Source organism: Etheostoma spectabile, unplaced genomic scaffold, assembly GCF_008692095.1.
Source record: "Etheostoma spectabile isolate EspeVRDwgs_2016 unplaced genomic scaffold, UIUC_Espe_1.0 scaffold00018818, whole genome shotgun sequence".
NCBI lineage: Eukaryota > Metazoa > Chordata > Actinopteri > Perciformes > Percidae > Etheostoma > Etheostoma spectabile.
Window position 1 is genome coordinate 53,053 of NW_022604493.1, and position 18,912 is coordinate 71,964.

Below are 18,912 nucleotides of genomic sequence, written 5' to 3' on the forward strand. Positions count from 1 at the left end.
TCACTGTTCCATTCTCCATTTTTCCAGATAAATAGCAACGTAGCGTGTCTGCATCCAAAGTGGGGGAAAACTTAGTGGCAAACACATTCACATTCACATACAATATGACGTAACTTTCTAAGTTTTGTTGCTTTTCTACAGCTACGTGAGCTTATATTTTATTAGCGAGTTTGAAGAGGGATTTTGTTACTATGTTATATTATATTATTATACTTTGCATTATTTGTGATTGAAGATATCGCAGATCTAAGATGAATAACATTTACATTATTTTTGTTATTTATAATAAAAAATATTAAATGTATAATTTAATAATAGTGCAAACAACTTTTAAAAAGCTTGTTTTCTGAATGGAGTTCGGTTCGCTCAGGCCAGCGCTATTTAAGGTTCAGTTTTGTAGTATTTTTAAATTGCAATAACACGGATAAGAGCTATCCCGTAATAACAGAATCATAATGAAGACATGGAGAAAATCAGTGTTAGTACTATATCAGGTCTGTCGGCGTAAAGATAATATAAACACTTTTAAAAAGCTTGTTTTCTGAATGGAGTTCGGCTCGATCAGGCCAGCGCTATTTAAGGTTCAGTTTTGTAGTATTTTTAAATTGCAATAACACGGATAAGAGCTATCCCGTAATAACAGAATCATAATGAAGACATGGAGAAAATCAGTCTTAGTACTATATCAGGTCTGTCGGCGTAAAGATAATATAAACACTTTTAAAAAGCTTGTTTTCTGAATGGAGTTCGGCTGATCAGGCCAGCGCTATTTAAGGTTCAGTTTTGTAGTATTTTTAAATTGCAATAACACGGATAAGAGCTATCCCGTAATAACAGAATCATAATGAAGACATGGAGAAAATCAGTGTTAGTACTATATCAGGTCTGTCGGCGTAAAGATAATATAAACACTTTTAAAAAGCTTGTTTTCTGAATGGAGTTCGGCTCGATCAGGCCAGCGCTATTTAAGGTTCAGTTTTGTAGTATTTTTAAATTGCAATAACACGGATAAGAGCTATCCCGTAATAACAGAATCATAATGAAGACATGGAGAAAATCAGTCTTAGTACTATATCAGGTCTGTCGGCGTAAAGATAATATAAACACTTTTAAAAAGCTTGTTTTCTGAATGGAGTTCGGCTGATCAGGCCAGCGCTATTTAAGGTTCGGTTTTGTAGTATTTTTAAATTGCAATAACACGGATAAGAGCTATCCCGTAATAACAGAATCATAATGAAGACATGGAGAAAATCAGTCTTAGTACTATATCAGGTCTGTCGGCGTAAAGATAATATAAACACTTTTAAAAAGCTTGTTTTATGAATGGAGTTCGGCTCGATCAGGCCAGCGCTATTTAAGGTTCGGTTTTGTAGTATTTTTAAATTGCAATAACACGGATATGAGCTATCCCGTAATAACAGAATCATAATGAAGACATGGAGAAAATCAGTCTTAGTACTATATCAGGTCTGTCGGCGTAAAGATAATATAAACACTTTTAAAAAGCTTGTTTTCTGAATGGAGTTCGGCTCGCTCAGGCCAGCGCTATTTAAGGTTCAGTTTTGTAGTATTTTTAAATTGCAATAACACGGATATGAGCTATCCCGTAATAACAGAATCATAATGAAGACATGGAGAAAATCAGTCTTAGTACTATATCAGGTCTGTCGGCGTAAAGATAATATAAACACTTTTAAAACGCTTGTTTTATGAATGGAGTTCTTGCGTATGATAAATTCCACTGATACAGTATCGAACCAAAATAAACCGATTTGTCCGCAGTTTTATTGCAAGAAACGGATAAAACATAAGCCGAAAAAACAACATCATTCTAATGATATGTAGAAACTCAGACTTTACACTTTATTAGTTTAGCCAAATTAATTACAAGATTGTGTAATGTGGGGTTTCTGTGGCCAGTGACATTTCTTTATTTGTATTTATGATTCCATAATAGATTTTCAAATGTGTTTAATAGCTAACGTCAAATATAAAATCAACTTTGGCACAATCTGCCACAGCCAGTCTGCTGCGGTCTGGCCAACCGATAGGTTTAGGATTCACTCACCAGAGAATTCTATTGAAATGAAATTATTAAATGTTTACTATTCATATATTCACTTGAGAAATTTGAAGATTGGACCCGAAAATCTACACATAAACAGTTATCTAGTCCCTGTGAAACTTTCTCACGCTGAAAGAAGCAAGACTTCTTTCTCACCTACAGTGACGAAATTTAACAACTGTTGTTATGAATCTAAATTTCTAAACTTTCACATTCTCACACTTATAATCAAGATTATGCATACGGTACAAGGTTGTCCTGACACTGGGAACTTTAAGACATGTGACACTAGACTTGACCCACGTGAGATTTTTTTTGTCTCAGTTCGGGCTGAGCTCTTTCACAGTACTCTATCAGTTCCACTGGAAGACATCTTCTTCTTCTTCTGCTCTAAGGTGAGTCACTCGATTTTCAATGCAATACACTGTTTAAATATATATAAATGCACTGGCTCAAGTAACTTTAGACACCCATTCTAAAGTCTACAGGGGGCATAAGATTAGATTAGATTAGATTCAACTTTATTGTCATTACACATGTACAGGTACAAGGCAACGAAATGCAGTTTGGGTCTAACCAGAAGTGCAATAGCAGTAAGTGCAGGATTTATACAATGGTTCCATAAGTGCAAGACATGGATATGTAATGAATAAATATAGAAATGAATACTATTATAAACAGAATTTTACAGATGGGTTTGTCCTATGAATACAAAATATAGATAACAAGTATTGTGAGCAAGATTTACAGCTAGGAATTTGGTGGATATTACTATAATTGCAAATTTTTACAGATATGTGCAAATAGCATAACATACTAATGGTTTACAGATTTTACAGGTGAGTAAAGTACCCCTATGTTAAATTCCCATAGAGACAGGCAGGGTTTTATTTTTAAAGGCCAGTTATTTCATGAACAAGGATGGGTGTAAACTGAATACATCATATTTCCTAATTGTAAATAGCTATGTAATGAGTAAATAACCACTACTTTTAGCGTGTATAGAGCAGCATATCTCCACCAGACTCCATGTAAATAATCACTACTTTTACCTTGTCTAGAACTGAATTTCGCTCAGAAAAGGCAACAATCAAAAGTTATATAAAATATGGCAGACATTAATAAACTCATGTTTTTTATCCATTCAGCGAGACTACACAGTGGACAGAACCATCTCCTCAGACGGTCCTAGGCTGCCATCTGGTGGTGAGTTCATGGTACCTCAGCGTATTTTACTGTACATATGAAACCCCATTTATAACTCAATATAGCAACTTACAGAACGCTCTCCAGGGTGAAAGCGTATTGTTTTACTGTTTTAGCACGCTTAATTCAGCATGTTAGCTTTTTAATTAGCACTCACACAGTAGGAAATACAAAGAATGCTGATAGGAATGTAATTTTACAAATATTTTGTCATAACCCAATCATATCATTGGACACATTGAAATCATGAAACACATTTCATTAGATGAAAAGTCAGATATGCAACGTTAACATTGAGATAGGAACAAGTAAAGTGTTTTTTATGTTGAGGGGAAGACAACACAAGGGTTAAGACTAACATGTTATAATCTGTGATAGTATGGGGGAACTGAACTACCCACAATTCCAGGCGTGTGTACAACATATCTGATTGGTCTAACTTGAGTAACCATGGAGACATATGGGCTTTCTCTTACCTCACTCCCGTTCTTGTGGTTTTATAAAACAATAATAGATGATTATTCAAATAAAACTAAGATGTTAACGTGTTATTATCTCTATTACTGCTCTATGTAAATATTCAGTACTTTTAGCGTGTACACAGCAGCATATCTCCATCAGACTCCATGTAAATAATCACTACTTTTAGCATGTATAGAGCAGCATATCTACACCAGACTCCATGTAAATAATCACTACTTTTAGCATGTATAGAGCAGCATATCTCCACCAGACTCCATGTAAATAATCACTACTTTTAGCATGTATAGAGCAGCATATCTCCACCAGACTCCATGTAAATAATCACTACTTTTAGCATGTATAGAGCAGCATATCTCCACCAGACTCCATGTAAATAATCACTACTTTTAGCGTGTATAGCGCAGCATATCTCCACCAGACTCCATGTAAATAATCACTACTTTTAGTGTGTATAGAGCAGCATATCTCCACCATACTCCATGTAAATAATCACTACTTCTAGCATGTATAGAGCAGCATATCTCCACCATACTCCATGTAAATAATCACTACTTTTAGCGTGTACACAGCAGCATATCTCCACCAGACTCCATGTAAATAATCACTACTTTTAGCGTGTATAGGGCAGCATATCTCCACCAGACTCCATGTAAAAAATCACTAATTTTACCTTGTCTAGAACAGCATATTCGCCCAGAAAAGGCAACAATCTAAAGTTATATCAAATATGGCAGACAATAATAAACTCATGTTTTTATATCCATTCAGCGAGATCACGCAGTGGACAGCACCATCGCCTCAGACGGTCCTAGGCTGCCATCTGGTGGTGAGTTCATGGTACCTCAGTGTATTTTACTGTACATATGAAACCCCATTTATACCCTACCCACAATGCTGTTAGGTTCATTCGTGGTCTCGGAGTGCCATCTAGTGGTTGATAGAAAAACATTGAAAGAAAAAAAATAAGACCTTTACATGTTCACTCTTTTAAATAAAGCTATTTACTAGATGCCTTGGTGGTCCTTTATGATTTTCTTTCTCGGGTTTTTATATGTTATATTTTAATGATATTATTAATATTTATTATTTTGTTTTGCAACATGAATTGCTTGCCTCTGGATTTTAACATGATGATACACATACCATCGGTTTTATGCATGTTTCTAACAGTGTGATTTTATCCTATGATGTATTTTAAATGTTTTATTATTATTTATTTATTTATTATTGCATGGCACTTTTTATCTTCATAAGCACTTTTTAAAGCACTTATTTACTAATTTTAATGGTATGTGTACTTTTTAACCTTAGGGGCAAGCAATTCAAACTGTATTTTAGTACTTTTAAATGTGATTATGTCAAAAGAATATTTTAATATATTTAATTGTATTTCTTTTAAACAGGACACCGGGCATTGTATTTATCAATACAACTTTTTTATATATTTTATTTATCTTAACTTTTCTTTTTTTCTTTCGCCCCCCCCCCCCCCCTCCCCCTTTTTTTTCTGTATTTACAATGTACATATGATATATTTTAATTATTGTAATTTTATTCATTATAGAGGGGAGAGGAGCTGAGCAGGAGTGGAGGAGACCTTTTATTTAAAGTTTTATGTTCCCGTTGTCCGTCTGGTCCTGTGGTCCCTTGGCCTTGCTCTGAGCATATGGCCTTCTTTTAAACAGTTTTTTAGAACCAAACCAGGTCTCTTAAGGAAATTTTAAGTGTTTTAATCACACCGGGGGTCCCCTTGTGCCCGTGCCCCTCGCAGCGCCCATCCAGGGCACTGCGTTTTACCCTAACCTAACCCTAACCCCCTAACCCTAACCCTAACCCAACCCCTAACCCTAACCCTAACCCCTAACCCTAACCCTAACCCAACCCTAACCCTAACCCTAACCCTGAGCACCGGGAACACACTCCCAACGCAATACAATCGTCCTAGTCAAAGTAAGACAAAATGAAAAAAAACAAATGTCACGAAAGTAGGCCATGTTGGGTGTCTAAGAATCCGGCTTGAGGAGAGGATTACAAAGAACCAAGTGTGAGCTGGCTGCGACCTTCCTACGAGGACTTATGAACTTTCTTTTTGTCAAATTTTGTCCATTTTTGCATATCTCGAGAACCGTAAGTCGTAGAGACATGCGGACACTTCTGGCGTGTCCAGAGACCCCCAAAATGGGGAGGCGGAGCTTGGTTTCATCCCTCTATCTCCTTTCGTTTTTTGTCTATTAAATTTTTTTCGTCAAGACGTGGTGTTTACCCCCTACCCTAACCCTAACCCTAACCCTAACCCTAACCCAACACACTAGAAGTTAGCCATTTTTAATTGTACGCCTTCAAGTTATTGTTGTTTTGTAGTTTCTTATGTTTGTATTGTACTGTTAAAATTGCCTAAATTTTTAATAAGGGCAATAAAGTGCAATTTGTTTACCTTTTACGAGTGCAAGCCTTTTTCTCAGCTAAAAGAAAACAAGGTCCTCTTCTGAAAATGCAAAATCTAAATCAGTTCATCTGTCATGTTGTCGTCCTTCCTGGTCTTAGTGTAGCTATGTGTGTTTTCAAAAACTGGCAGATGATCACTGACATAATTTGTTATTAGTCCACTTTCAACTTTATAGACAGTGACGTTGGTAAATATATTATCAATTAGTGTAGAAGTATTGGTTGTAATTCTGGTTGGTCGAGTGATTGAGGGATACAAACCGGGACTGTACACCAGATTAATGAACTCTGTTGTTTTGTTGTGGTCTTGTGGGTTGAGCAAGTCAATATTGAAATCTCAGCAGATAAAAAAACATTTTGAAATTACTGAATATTACTGAATATTTCTGTAATTATTTCCTTAAACATGTCATTATTCGATCCCGGTTTCCTATACATGCAGCTCATTAGAATGTTTTTAGATTTTTCCATTTCAATTTGTACTGTGATGCATTCCATGATTGTATTTAAAACAAAATACATTTTAGTAACTATTTGACATTAATATCTTGGGTCAATATATAATGCAACCCCCCACCCTTTGATTGTTTCCTATTCATGAATGATAGTTCATATCCCTAAATCTCCACCAACTCCGGTTGTTCTACCGTGAGCCAAGTCTCTGTTATTGCAAATGCTGTGAACATTGTGTTCCTCTTGTTTCAGGTACTGTTTGATTTTTTAAAGGTTTGCGATAAGGCTCCTGCAGTTAAAAGTCAGCCCATGAAGTTTGATGTAAATTTTACAATTTCTTGCCCATGTTGCCTGGGTCTTGTTTTGCTTCTGAGTATGAGTGCTTTCTTGGCAATATCAGCATTTTTCTTGCTGAAGTGTTCGCTGAAGTAAACTTGGGTGCCTTTTAATTTCCTTCCTTGTCTGAGGAGTGCTGACTTTTTCTTTCTGTTGGTGAACCGGATTATTACCAATGCAGATGCTGTTTGTTTTTGCTCGGCAGAGTATTACAATCCTCAATGTCCCCGCTATCAACATAAATGCCTTTTCTGTCCAAAAATCAGGCCTGGCCTGTTGTTCCAGCATCTCCTTCTCTTCCTCGGTAGCTTCACTCGGACTGGCAGTGGTATATCCAGCATCCGCGGCCACCCTGGCATAGTTCTGTTGTTTGGTTCTCCGGCCGCTGATAATCACACATATTGCTCGAGGTCAGCAGCTCGATTCTACAGAAAACCAATCTTCTCCACGCTTTGCCTCTTTAGCATTTTTATTTCACTTATCAGATCCATGATTTTCTTCTGTTGCTCTGCAACAGTTGAAATCTCCGCCGACAAGAAGTCCAGAGATTTCTTGATCTCCTCAACCTCATCGGGTAGGATTGCATTTTTCTTAGGCGGCATATTCCCCTGGGCCTGGTGGTAGCTGGCGGCACCAGAGCACCTGAGATGTCAAGGTTTCAATCTCCACTTCTTATGCGGATTATGTCTAACTATGTCGTAAATAGTAGAGGCGAGGCCTCAAAACCGAGAATATACTCGGGCGTTATATTTTAATAGGATTTTTTCCAGCTGTTGCATTTATCAATGTACGATCATTCTTACGCTCTGACTGGTGTGATACAAACGTTTCATGAATCTCACGTAAATCCTGGCCATTGTGCTGTGTTCCAGGTAGCTTTTGCAAGGCTACTTTTACTTGGTTATTATTGTAACCAAGATGGCGGCGCGAGTACATCGCGAGGCTCGCGGTCTCTCCAGATTCTGCAATTTTGCGGTATTTTTCTTCCTCATTTCGGGTCTGTTCGTACAGAACAGTTGTGCCTTTACATCGTACAACCGACGTGAGCTTTTGGACATTGGTTCGCAAATTTCCGACAGTTTTACGGACAATCTTCGACTCCTTCCTGAGATCGCCAGAAGACCCGAGGCTACGCACTCTGCCCGGCCGGGCGGAAGTGCACGCAGGCGGCGTCGAGATCGTAAACAAAGGCGGGGAAGCGCGGAGGACTAAGAGCTAAGCTAAAGCTAACACCACACCGGCTCTCTTTACCCAGCATTTTCCTTGCCAATGTACGGTCGCTGATGAACAAGATGGAGGAGATCCGACTCAGCATTACACACAGTATGAGACTTTTGAACTGTAATGTCATAATCTTCACGGAAACATGGTTAAACAGCGCAATACCGGACAATGCTATCGAGCTAGCGGGACGCCACACATTCCGGGCGGATAGAACACTAGATGGCTCCGGCAAGACCAGAGGTGGTGGTCTGTGCATTTACATTAACAAAGCTTGGTGCACAAACTCTGCTATTGTTGGGAGTCATTGTTCAGCTAACCTTGAGTTTCTCATGGTTAAATGTAGACCGTTCTATCTACCACGGGAGTTCACTTGTACGATTATCACTGCAGCCTATATTCCCCCGGACGCTGACGCCAAGTTTGCTATGAAAGAACTTCACGCAGCCATCAGTAAACAAGAGACCGTTCACCCAGAAGCTGCGTTTATTGTTGCTGGTGATTTTAATCATTCAAACTTGAAGTCAGTGCTACCAAAATTTCACCAGCATGTTTCTTGTCACACCAGAGGAAACAAAACTTTAGACCATGTTTACACAAACATGGCTGGAGCCTACGTCGCGACACCCCTCCCCCACCTGGGACAGTCAGATCACCTTTCTTTGTTCCTCACCCCCAAATATGCACCTCTCATCAACCGCGTGAAGCCATCAGTGAAGACCATCAAGGTGTGGCCTGCAGGAGCAGATTCATCACTTCAGGAAAGGTTTCTACACACAGACTGGAGTATGTTTGCTACTCAAGCCACCAGTGGCTCTCACACGGACATTGACTGCTACACCTCCTCTGTACTGGATTATATTAACACCACCATAGACAATGTTACAACCCAGAAGCAGATCACCACATACCCAAATCAGAAGCCATGGATGAACAGGAAAGTGCGACTCCTATTGAAGACACGCAATACTGCCTTCAGATCAGGAGACGCACAGGCCTATAGCACATCCAGGGCAAATCTGAAAAGGGGCATCAAAGAGGCCAAGCACTGCTACAAGCTGAAGATAGAGGGACACTTCTCCAACGCTGACCCTCGACGCATGTGGCAGGGCATTCAGGCCATCAGTGACTACAAACCCACTCACTCCACCCCCGCAGCCACTGATGTCAACTTCCTGAACGAGCTTAATGACTTTTATGCTCGCTTTGAAAGAGACAACAGAGAAACTGCCACCAAGCTCAAACCCTCAGCTGACCACCCCCCCATCACACTCTCCTCCACAGATGTCTGCAAGGCACTGAGCAGGATCACCACGCACAAGGCTGCTGGACCGGATAACATCCCTGGACGCGTACTCAGAGCATGTGCGGAGCAGCTCGCTGGAGTTTTTACAGACATCTTCAACCTGTCTCTTGCCCAAGCAGCTGTACCAACATGCTTTAAATGCACTTCCATTGTGCCAGTGCCAAAACACTCCAGCCCGAAGTGCCTTAACGACTACCGCCCTGTAGCACTCACACCCATCGTAATGAAGTGCTTTGAGCGGCTGGTCCTGGCACACCTAAAAGACTCGCTACCATCAACATTGGACTCACACCAGTTTGCCTACCGTAGCAATAGGAGCACAGAGGATGCGGTTTCCATGGCACTGCACTCTGTGCTCACACATCTGGACAATAAGAACACTTATGCACGAATACTGTTTGTTGACTTCAGCTCAGCATTCAACACTGTCATCCCGGCCAAGTTAATAGCCAAACTTGGAGACCTGGGCATCAACACCTCCACGTGCAATTGGATTTTGGACTTTCTCACCAACAGACCCCAGAATGTTCGATCAGGCTCCAACTGCTCCACGTCCATCACACTCAACACTGGTGTACCACAGGGCTGTGTGCTGAGCCCGTTTCTCTACTCCCTCTTCACCTCCGACTGCAAGCCTGTGTACGAATCTAATTCCATCATCAAGTTTGCGGACGACACTACGGTGATTGGTCTCATCAGCAACAACGATGAGACTGCCTATAGGGAAGAGATCCAGCACCTGGCCACATGGTGCACTGAAAATAACCAGCTCCTCAACACCACCAAAACCAAGGAGCTCATCGTGGACTTCAGAAAAGAGCCAAGAGGCACGCACGACACCATCCACATCGATGGAATGGCTGTTGAGCGTGTCTCCAGTTTCAAGTTTCTGGGGATCCACATCTCGGCGGACATGTCCTGGTCAACCAACACCTCCTGCCTGGTCAAGAAGGCTCACCAGCGCCTCTTCTTCCTGAGGACACTGAGGAAGAATCACCTTTCCTCGACTATCCTGGTGAACTTCTATCGCTGTGCTATAGAAAGCATCCTGACCAACTGTGCAACAGTGTGGTATGGGAGCTGTTCTGTGGCAGAGCGCAAGGCACTGCAGCGGGTGGTGAAAACCGCCCAGCGCATCACCGGGACTCCACTACCCGCCATTGAGCACATCCAGAAGAAACGCTGTCTGCATCGAGCTCGCAGCATCCTGAAGGACTCCTCTCACCCAGCCCACAGACTGTTTTCTCTCCTGCCCTCCGGCAGGCGTTTCAGGGTCCTCCGGACCAGGACCAGCAGACTAAAGAACAGTTTTTTCCCCAGAGCTGTCTCTTTATTGAACTCTAATCCTCATTGATTCCACTCCCCTCATATACTGATAGACTCTCTTCTCCCTCCTCACACCTGCCTCCATTTTGTTATCTGCAATATTATAATGTTCACCTGCACTGACTGTTACTATAGTAACAACTGTTTACATCGGCATCTTTTTGCACTACTTACATTTCAATTTGCACTGCTGACTGTTTATTTACAGTACCAATTGTTTACATTTACATCTGCACTACCGTACTTTAACTGTAATATGCAATTACTTTCCACTGCACTTTAATTCGGATAGTTTCTGCCCAAACTTTACTTTATCTGTACCACCTTTAAATCATTGTTATACTGCTCATTTTAGCCTAACTTATTATAGCTATCTGTAAAAATTCTGTCAATAATAATAATAGCCGCCTGTATATATATATATTTATAGTACATACTCACCTGTAAAATCTGTAAACCATTAGTATATTATGCTATTTGCACATATCTGTAAAAATTTGGAATTATAGTAATATCCACCAAATTCCTAGCTGTAAATCTTGCTCACAATACTTGTTATCTATATTTTGTATTCATAGGACAAACCCATCTGTAAAACCCTGTTTATAATAGTATTTTTTTCTATATTTATTCATTACATATTCATGTCTTGACATGATGGAACCATTGTATATATCCTGCACTTACTGCTATTGCACTTCTGGTTAGACCCAAACTGCATTTCGTTGCCTTGTACCTGTACCTGTGTAATGACAATAAAGTTGAATCTAATCTAATCTAATCTAATACTTTAAGTAAATTTCCAAGCCTGTACTTTGTTACTTTTACTTGAGTAAAGAAGTTTAATCAGTACTTCCACTTTTACCGGAGTATTTTTTAACACAAGTATCTGTACTTCTACTTAAGTACGGAAAGTGAGTACTTTTGCCATCTCTGATAGTCAGACGCCTTAGCCATTGCGCCAAAGCTGGGGATCAACAGTCTCATAGGGGGGTGGAAGAAGAGGAAAAAGGGGAAGAGAGAGGGACGAAGGAAAAAGAAGAAAAGGAAGAGGAAAAGGGAGGAAAAAAAGAGGAAATGAGAGAAAAGATGAGAAAGATGCTAAATTACACACAAAGGAAACTCACATCTACAAAAATAAATCTGAGAGATGAGACTCCCTGATGGTCTAGTGGCTAGGATTTGGCGCTCTCACCGCCGCGGCCCGGGTTCAATTCCCGGTCAGGGAATGGTCAGGACTTGACAGATACAGGTGTAACATTTGAAAGAGGAAGATCCTGGACTAGTTTTGGTTGATTTGTCAAATTCTTCCTCATTAGTTTATCACTAGAACCCCAACACTTTTAATGAGTACCATTTCCTTTAAATCAGACCCCCGACAGCGGATGTATCCTTTTGTCATCATTGATGGGTCATAAACACTTCATCTGCCTCCATCTCAATAACAATTCTTTTCATTTTTTCAAACAGTAACTTGTAATGAAAAATTTAATTTAACCACTGATTTTCATATTAATTATTCATAATAAGATCTCCAATGCCTCTCAGAGTAAATGACTTCTGTATCTTTACTCAGTGTCTTCTCCTTATAGGAGACGACTGAATTTGTCATGTCTTTGCATTCTCCCACCAAGGAGGGCTCGCTGATTCATCTCTGAAATCCAAACGACAAGGAAGCAATTTCAAACTGCAGGGGTGAGTTTAAGTTTCAATTCTGTTGGATAAATTATTTAAATTGGACATTGAGATGGTTTGTGAGACAAATATTGACTGTGATTCAACTGAGGGATTCGGGGAAAGTTATCTTTTGTTATATAAAACTTTGGGTTGTGTACAAAACAGGAGAAAGGAGGAGATTGTTTTTTTCCAATTCTTCTGTTCACACTTGGCACTATTTCACATCTTTTGTCTGTAGTTCTCTATTCTGTCAGGACTTAATTCTATCTCCCCCACCTCTTCTTTTTTTTGTTGTTCTGTTTTGGGAAGAAGTATTATGCTTTTGGGTCGTCTGTCCATCTTTACATCAGAATCAGAAATACTTCATTGATCTGTGCGGGGAAACTCTTGAAGAGAGTTTGGTCCTTCGAGCCGCATTTGAACCAGCAACCTAAGGATTTCAGATTCATACCACTACAGTCCTCCGCTCTACCAACTGAGCTATCGAAGGGCGACAATGTATAAGAACACACTTCCCATTCTTGATGTGATAACACATGACCCCCCTGGGGGGACTTTTCTGACTCATCAGGGGTTGTAGCTCAGTGATAGAGCGCACTTTCAGTCTCAATGCCCAGATGTATTACAAGATTTGAAGTGAACATTGTATTGTCCAGTGATGGTGGTATAGTGGTGAACATAGCTGCCTTCCAAGCAGTTGACCTGGGTTCAATTCCCAGCCATCGCAGTAGCTTTCTTTGAGTGATGTTACTTGCTTTTTTTTTTTTTTTACAAGAAGTCAGCAGAAAGGTTACTTGCCCAACCTGGTTTGATAAAACATTAGATCTCTTTGGGCTACACGATTATGGCCAAAATGATAACGACCATTACTTTGATCAATATGGAGATCACGATAAATTATTAAATTTTTTTGTTGATTTTCTACTCCAAAGTGCTTGAAAGGAAGGTTTCACCAATTGTTGAACCTCAGGTTAACAAGGAACAATCTCAGCAAGGTAATTGATGGATGATTCTAGTTACTTCACCAAGTTCAGCCCAAATGACACAGCTGTAAGAAACCACATCGGTTGGCTTCCAGCTATGTAATAGAAGCAAATGGCATTGGTGGGATTTGAACCCACGCCTCTAGAGAGACTGGAGCCTTAATCCAGGGCCTTTGACCACTCGGCTACATTACCAGCATGCAACTGTCCGCCACATCATGACACACACAGGGACCGTAACTAATGGTATGCTTGTTATTGGGGAAAAAAACCTTTGCAAGGAAAAAGCCAATACTTTATTGTAAAATGCCAATACTTGTTATACATTATAAAAAATGTTATCACACTTTGTCATTTTTCTCTGACATTGATTATTAGAATATTGTAACCAGCATTAAGTGAGTAGATTTAGGTCTGTGTGAATATGGGCTGAGCATTTACCTGGGCTGAACTTGTGAACATCTTCTTTTGCATATTCACTGTAAAGAGCCATTACTCCTCCATATTGGGCGACAAAATTTGGGTTTCTTGAAAAAAGTTCTTTAAGTACAGGTAAACTTAGAATGCTAAAAAAGGATTTAGAAGAAAAGAAGAAAACTGTTAGAGGGGCAAAAATGAAAGCACTCAAGTTCTGATTTAAATAGAGAAAAATAATCAATGTTCTAATCAGTGGTTGAATAAAGCCAACTGTAATAAAATAAAAGAAAAAAAAAGAGGGTGCATCAACAGTTACCATCAACCTTTACAAAAAAATCTTTATTATTCCTTTTTTTCTACACTAAAGTGGGTAACAATAATAATAGTAATAATAATAATAATAATAATAATAATAATAATGATGATGATAATGGTGATGACAATGATGACAACATGCAGTAACAGTTACATGTAGTATGCTGTTCACTTCAGGAAGGTAGGAATAAATAATACAGTGTATCAGTTTTCATTCATAAAAGATGCCAAACAATCCTTGCAATCAGATCAAAACTAAGCCTTTCTGTAAGGTGTGGGGAAGAACTTAACAATGATTATTTATTTGCAATTATTATTTATTGTATCAATATTTACCACCCAGCCCAGCTTTATAACTGAGGAACACCCCAAATTCTGGAAAGTGATTTCCAAATAAGGCAATAAACTGTTTTTAAACTGGAAAACTGGACTAAAAGAAAGAAACTGATGGAATATCTGCCTTGTGGACAATTAAATTACTAAAGAACTGTTCATTTTAAAAGACAGTAGGGGGCAGTAAAATGCCTAGACTGGCGGTAGACTTAATGTTCCACAGTTCGACGGTTCGAATCCCAGCCGTGGCTTGCCCGCTAATTTTAAAAACATCAAAAAAATTCCTTAAGTGTTCATGGGGGGCTAAAATACCTTCATGTCTTCAATTTTCTCATTTTCTCTCTTCCTTTCTTCCCCCTCCCCCCCCAACAGACTATTGTTCCCCAGCTTTGGTGCAGCGGGAGCGTGCAGGGTCCATAACCCAGAGGTCGATGGATCAAAACCATCCTCTGCTATTTCCTAGGCTTTGTATCAGTCTGTTGATGTTTAACAAAGCAAGTGTCTCAAGTGAAATGTCTGCACCTGCTAAAGGTTTAACTTAATAGCATGTGAAGTTTTTTTTCATCCATAAAAATAGAAACTACAGTGCTCATACCTGCTGTAACACCCATAAAAACTGGAGCATAAAACATTAAATACATTACACTACAGTAAAAAAATACTGTAAATAGTACCATGTATGTTTAAAATGCTTGTTGTGCTGTCTACCAATCAGATTACCACAGGAGGTAATATCTTCTGCAGCTCTTTTAAAGACTCTACCATAATACCTGCTGGAGATGCCAGGTCCTCATTCATGTAAAGCATGAGCTCTACCACTGAGCTACATCCCCTGAAGATTTTCAGATTTTTTAGACTTTTTTTCTGAGATAGACCTAGATCCTTTTGGGATGACTCTCGCAACGAAATTGAAATATGTTGTGTATGGCTTTAAAACCTGCAAATTGCTGGAAATCAAACCAGGGCAAAACGATTGCCCTGCTATACAACGTTCACTGCAAATCTTGTAAAACAGACTGAGAAGAAACACGTTGGTGGAGACTGGTGGCTTCCAGTACCTATGAGATAACCCAATATTGCACACGAAGGTACATCTGCAATTCGGTAACCTGTGATTTATCAAATTGTGTCATTGGTTCGGTACCACTCTTAAAGTATGCCTCTCGTTGTCGGCAGGATTTGAACCTGCGCGGGGAGACCCCAATGGATTTCTAGTCCATCGCCTTAACCGCTCGGCCACGACGACCTGAAAAGCAGAGATATATATGTTTGCACAAACGTTCATAAACTTTCAATTGGTTACAAGAAGTTACCAGACATGGGATAACTGCAAATCGTAGTGCCCTGCCTGTGTCTGTGGATCCTTGTGGAGGCAGCTTGATTGATTGATTTGCTCCCTTATTTGTACCATAACAGAGATCTAATATTTTATCAAATCGGGTTGGGCGAGTAACCTTTCTGGTTACTTCTTGACAAAAAAAGCAAGTAACCACACAACAAAAGATATTGCGATGGCTGGGACTTTTCTCTGCATCGTGACACGCAGAGAGACCGTAAGTAACGATATGCTAATGTTATTGGAACAAAACTTTTGCAAGGCAAAAACCAATACTTTATTGAAAAATGTTAATAATAATAATAATACATTTTATTTAACAGCGCCTTTCTAAGCACTCCAGGTCGCTTTACAGACAATAAAAGATAGATACAGGCAAAAGAAAAGTTATGAACAGTTATGGAAAAATGCCAGAGAAAATTGGCAAAGTGTGATAACAGTTTTTTAATAAAATATTGGCAGTTTTTAATAAAGTAATGGCTTTTTCCTTGCAAAGGTTTTTTTTTCCCAATAAAATTAACAAGCATACCATTAGTTACGATGCAGGTGTTTGTCACGATGTGGAGAGCTAATGTTTGCAGGTAGTGTAGCAGAGTGGTCTAAGGGGCTGGATTAAGACTCCAGTCTCTCATGGGTTCAAATCCCATCACTGCAAACCTGAGGTTCAACAATTAGTGAAACCTTCTTTTCCAGCAAATTGGAGTAGAAAGTCAACAAATAATCGTGATCAAGATATATGTGATTTTAATTTTGGCCATAATCGTGAAGCCCAAAGAGATCTAAGGTTTTATTAAACCAGATTGGGCAAGTAACCTTTCTGCTGACTTCTTGTAAAATAAAGCAAGTAACATAACTCAAAGAAAGCTACTGCGATGGCTGGGAATCAAACCCAGGTCAACTGCTTGGAAGGAAGCTATTCTCACCACTATACCCCCTCACTCGGCAATACAATGTTCACTTCAAATCTTGTAATACATCTGGGCATTGAGACTGGAAGTGCGCTCTATCACAGAAATTCCCTCCAGGGGTCCTGTGTTATCACATTCACAAGAATGGAAAGTGTGTGTGTATCTGCTAGTTCCCTTCGATAGCTCAGTTGGTAGAGCGGAGGACTATAGAGGCATAAAGCTGAAATCCTTAGGTAACTGGTTCAAATCTGGTTTGAAGGAGCACTCTTTTCCAGAGTCATACTTCAGGGATCAATAAAGAATTTCTGATTCTGATGTAGAGATGGACAGACGACCCAAAAGCATAATACTTCTTGTCGAGACGTAACAAGAAACAAAAAAAAGAGGTGGGGAGATAGAGTTAAAGAACCTTTTTTCAGGACACCCACATTTTGTCGCTCAATATGGCAGGCATTCTATGCATTCAGGGCCAAATGTTTTACCATTTCATCCACTACGGGCCCCTAAGGAAACGTGTGACTGTGAACTCTTGTTACCCATAGCAACAACAGGTAACAACGAGTGGAAGTACTTCTCTCTTTTTGTATAATCGCCACTATACGGCCCAGTTTAATCTCGGTAAACTTTGCAGAAATCCTGCAAACAGCTACGATGACTGTTTATCTGTAATGATTTTAAAATCTATCTGTCAACCCCGTCTTGCCCGTATTGGATGGAATGATGTCAATTTGTGCTTTTTAGCTGTTAAACGTAACAACCTGGGGCCTGTTGCACGAAACTAGGATAAGGGATTAAGCCGGGATATTCAAGTTATCCTGGATGAATTTAGCTTGGACTCGGTTGCACGAAACCAGATTGAATTAAGCCCAGCCAAGTAACCATGGAGATTTATTCTTTGCGGCTAGCCTGGTCCAGAGCAGGCTAACAGCCAGGCTAAGATTAATCCTGGAGTCTCATGTGTCAAATCAGCAGCTGCCGTCTGATCCGAAATAAACGTGTTTAACAGTTATTCCGTTGTCTTCTGCATGTGTTCTGCTTTATTTTTATTAACATGCATTAGCTACTTGTCTCTATTGTTGTCGCGAGTTTGATTTAAACCCTACTACAGCTGTTTAGATGTTAGAAATGGTTGCTCTGGCACCCTGATGCGGAGTGGGACTTTTCCCGGTGGGACGGTACTATGTCGAGGCTGCCTGGCGTGCGGCCGGTGCCCGGTGGCCGGTGGCCGCCGCGTCCCGGTGGCTGCTGCCCGGTGGCCGGTGGCCGCCGCTGCCCGGTGGCCGCTGCCCGGTGGCCGGTGGCTGCTGCCCGGTGGCTGCTGCCCGGTGCCTGGTGCCCGGTGCCCGGTGGCCGGTGGCCAGTGGCTATTGCCTACCAGCAGACTTGCAAGTTGTGTCAGTGTCCACTCTCTTTGTAAAAGTAGAGATGAGCAGCGCAGCGTCCGTGGTCTCAGCTTCAGGTTTATACAGGACGCGCTCCGGAGATTAAGTGTGACGATATTAATGTAGCGATGTTCCAGATGATATTAATGTAGCGATGTTCCAGATGATATTAATGTAGCGATGTTCCAGATGATATTAATGTAGCGATGTTCCAGATGATATTAATGTAGCGATGTTCCAGATGATATTAATGTAGCGATGTTCCAGATGATATTAATGTAGCGATGTTCCAGATGATATTAATGTAGCGATGTTCCAGATGATATTAATGTAGCGATGTTCCAGATGATATTAATGTAGCGATGTTCCAGATGATATTAATGTAGCGATGTTCCCAGATGATAATAATGGCAGACTGGTCAGAGACCAATACATTCATGATTTCATTTTCTTGTTGCTTGTCCTTCTCTAATAAAGGGTAGTTTGTGTTACTCCTTAATAAGTGGGCCTAATGTTTTTTGATATACCTTACATTGGTTTCATAACCTTCCTAATAAGTCTCACATCACCGGTATAATAACGTGGTCTATATACAGCACGTATGTAGTGGAGTTATCATTCATCACACTGGGAACACCACAATGCTTCTTCATCTTTTTATTCTGGTGCGGTCACTTGTCAGAAGAATAAAAAAACATGAATATTGTTTTACATATGCTC

The 18,912-nt window shown here is 40.0% G+C and overlaps 3 non-coding genes across 3 annotated transcripts; 2 read left to right on the top strand and 1 right to left on the bottom strand.

Annotated features, from left to right (window-relative positions):
• Window positions 1-11,998: 11,998 nt before the first annotated feature.
• trnae-cuc (transfer RNA glutamic acid (anticodon CUC)) lies at window positions 11,999-12,070 on the top strand. Its single transcript has one exon. It is a non-coding gene; the product is annotated as a tRNA-Glu (tRNA).
• Window positions 12,071-15,730: 3,660 nt separating this feature from the next.
• Window positions 15,731-15,812, bottom strand: trnas-aga (transfer RNA serine (anticodon AGA)). The gene has a single exon. It is a non-coding gene; the product is annotated as a tRNA-Ser (tRNA).
• Window positions 15,813-16,983: 1,171 nt separating this feature from the next.
• Window positions 16,984-17,071, top strand: trnay-aua (transfer RNA tyrosine (anticodon AUA)). Its single transcript is given in 2 exon segments — window positions 16,984-17,020; window positions 17,036-17,071. It is a non-coding gene; the product is annotated as a tRNA-Tyr (tRNA).
• Window positions 17,072-18,912: the final 1,841 nt, after the last annotated feature.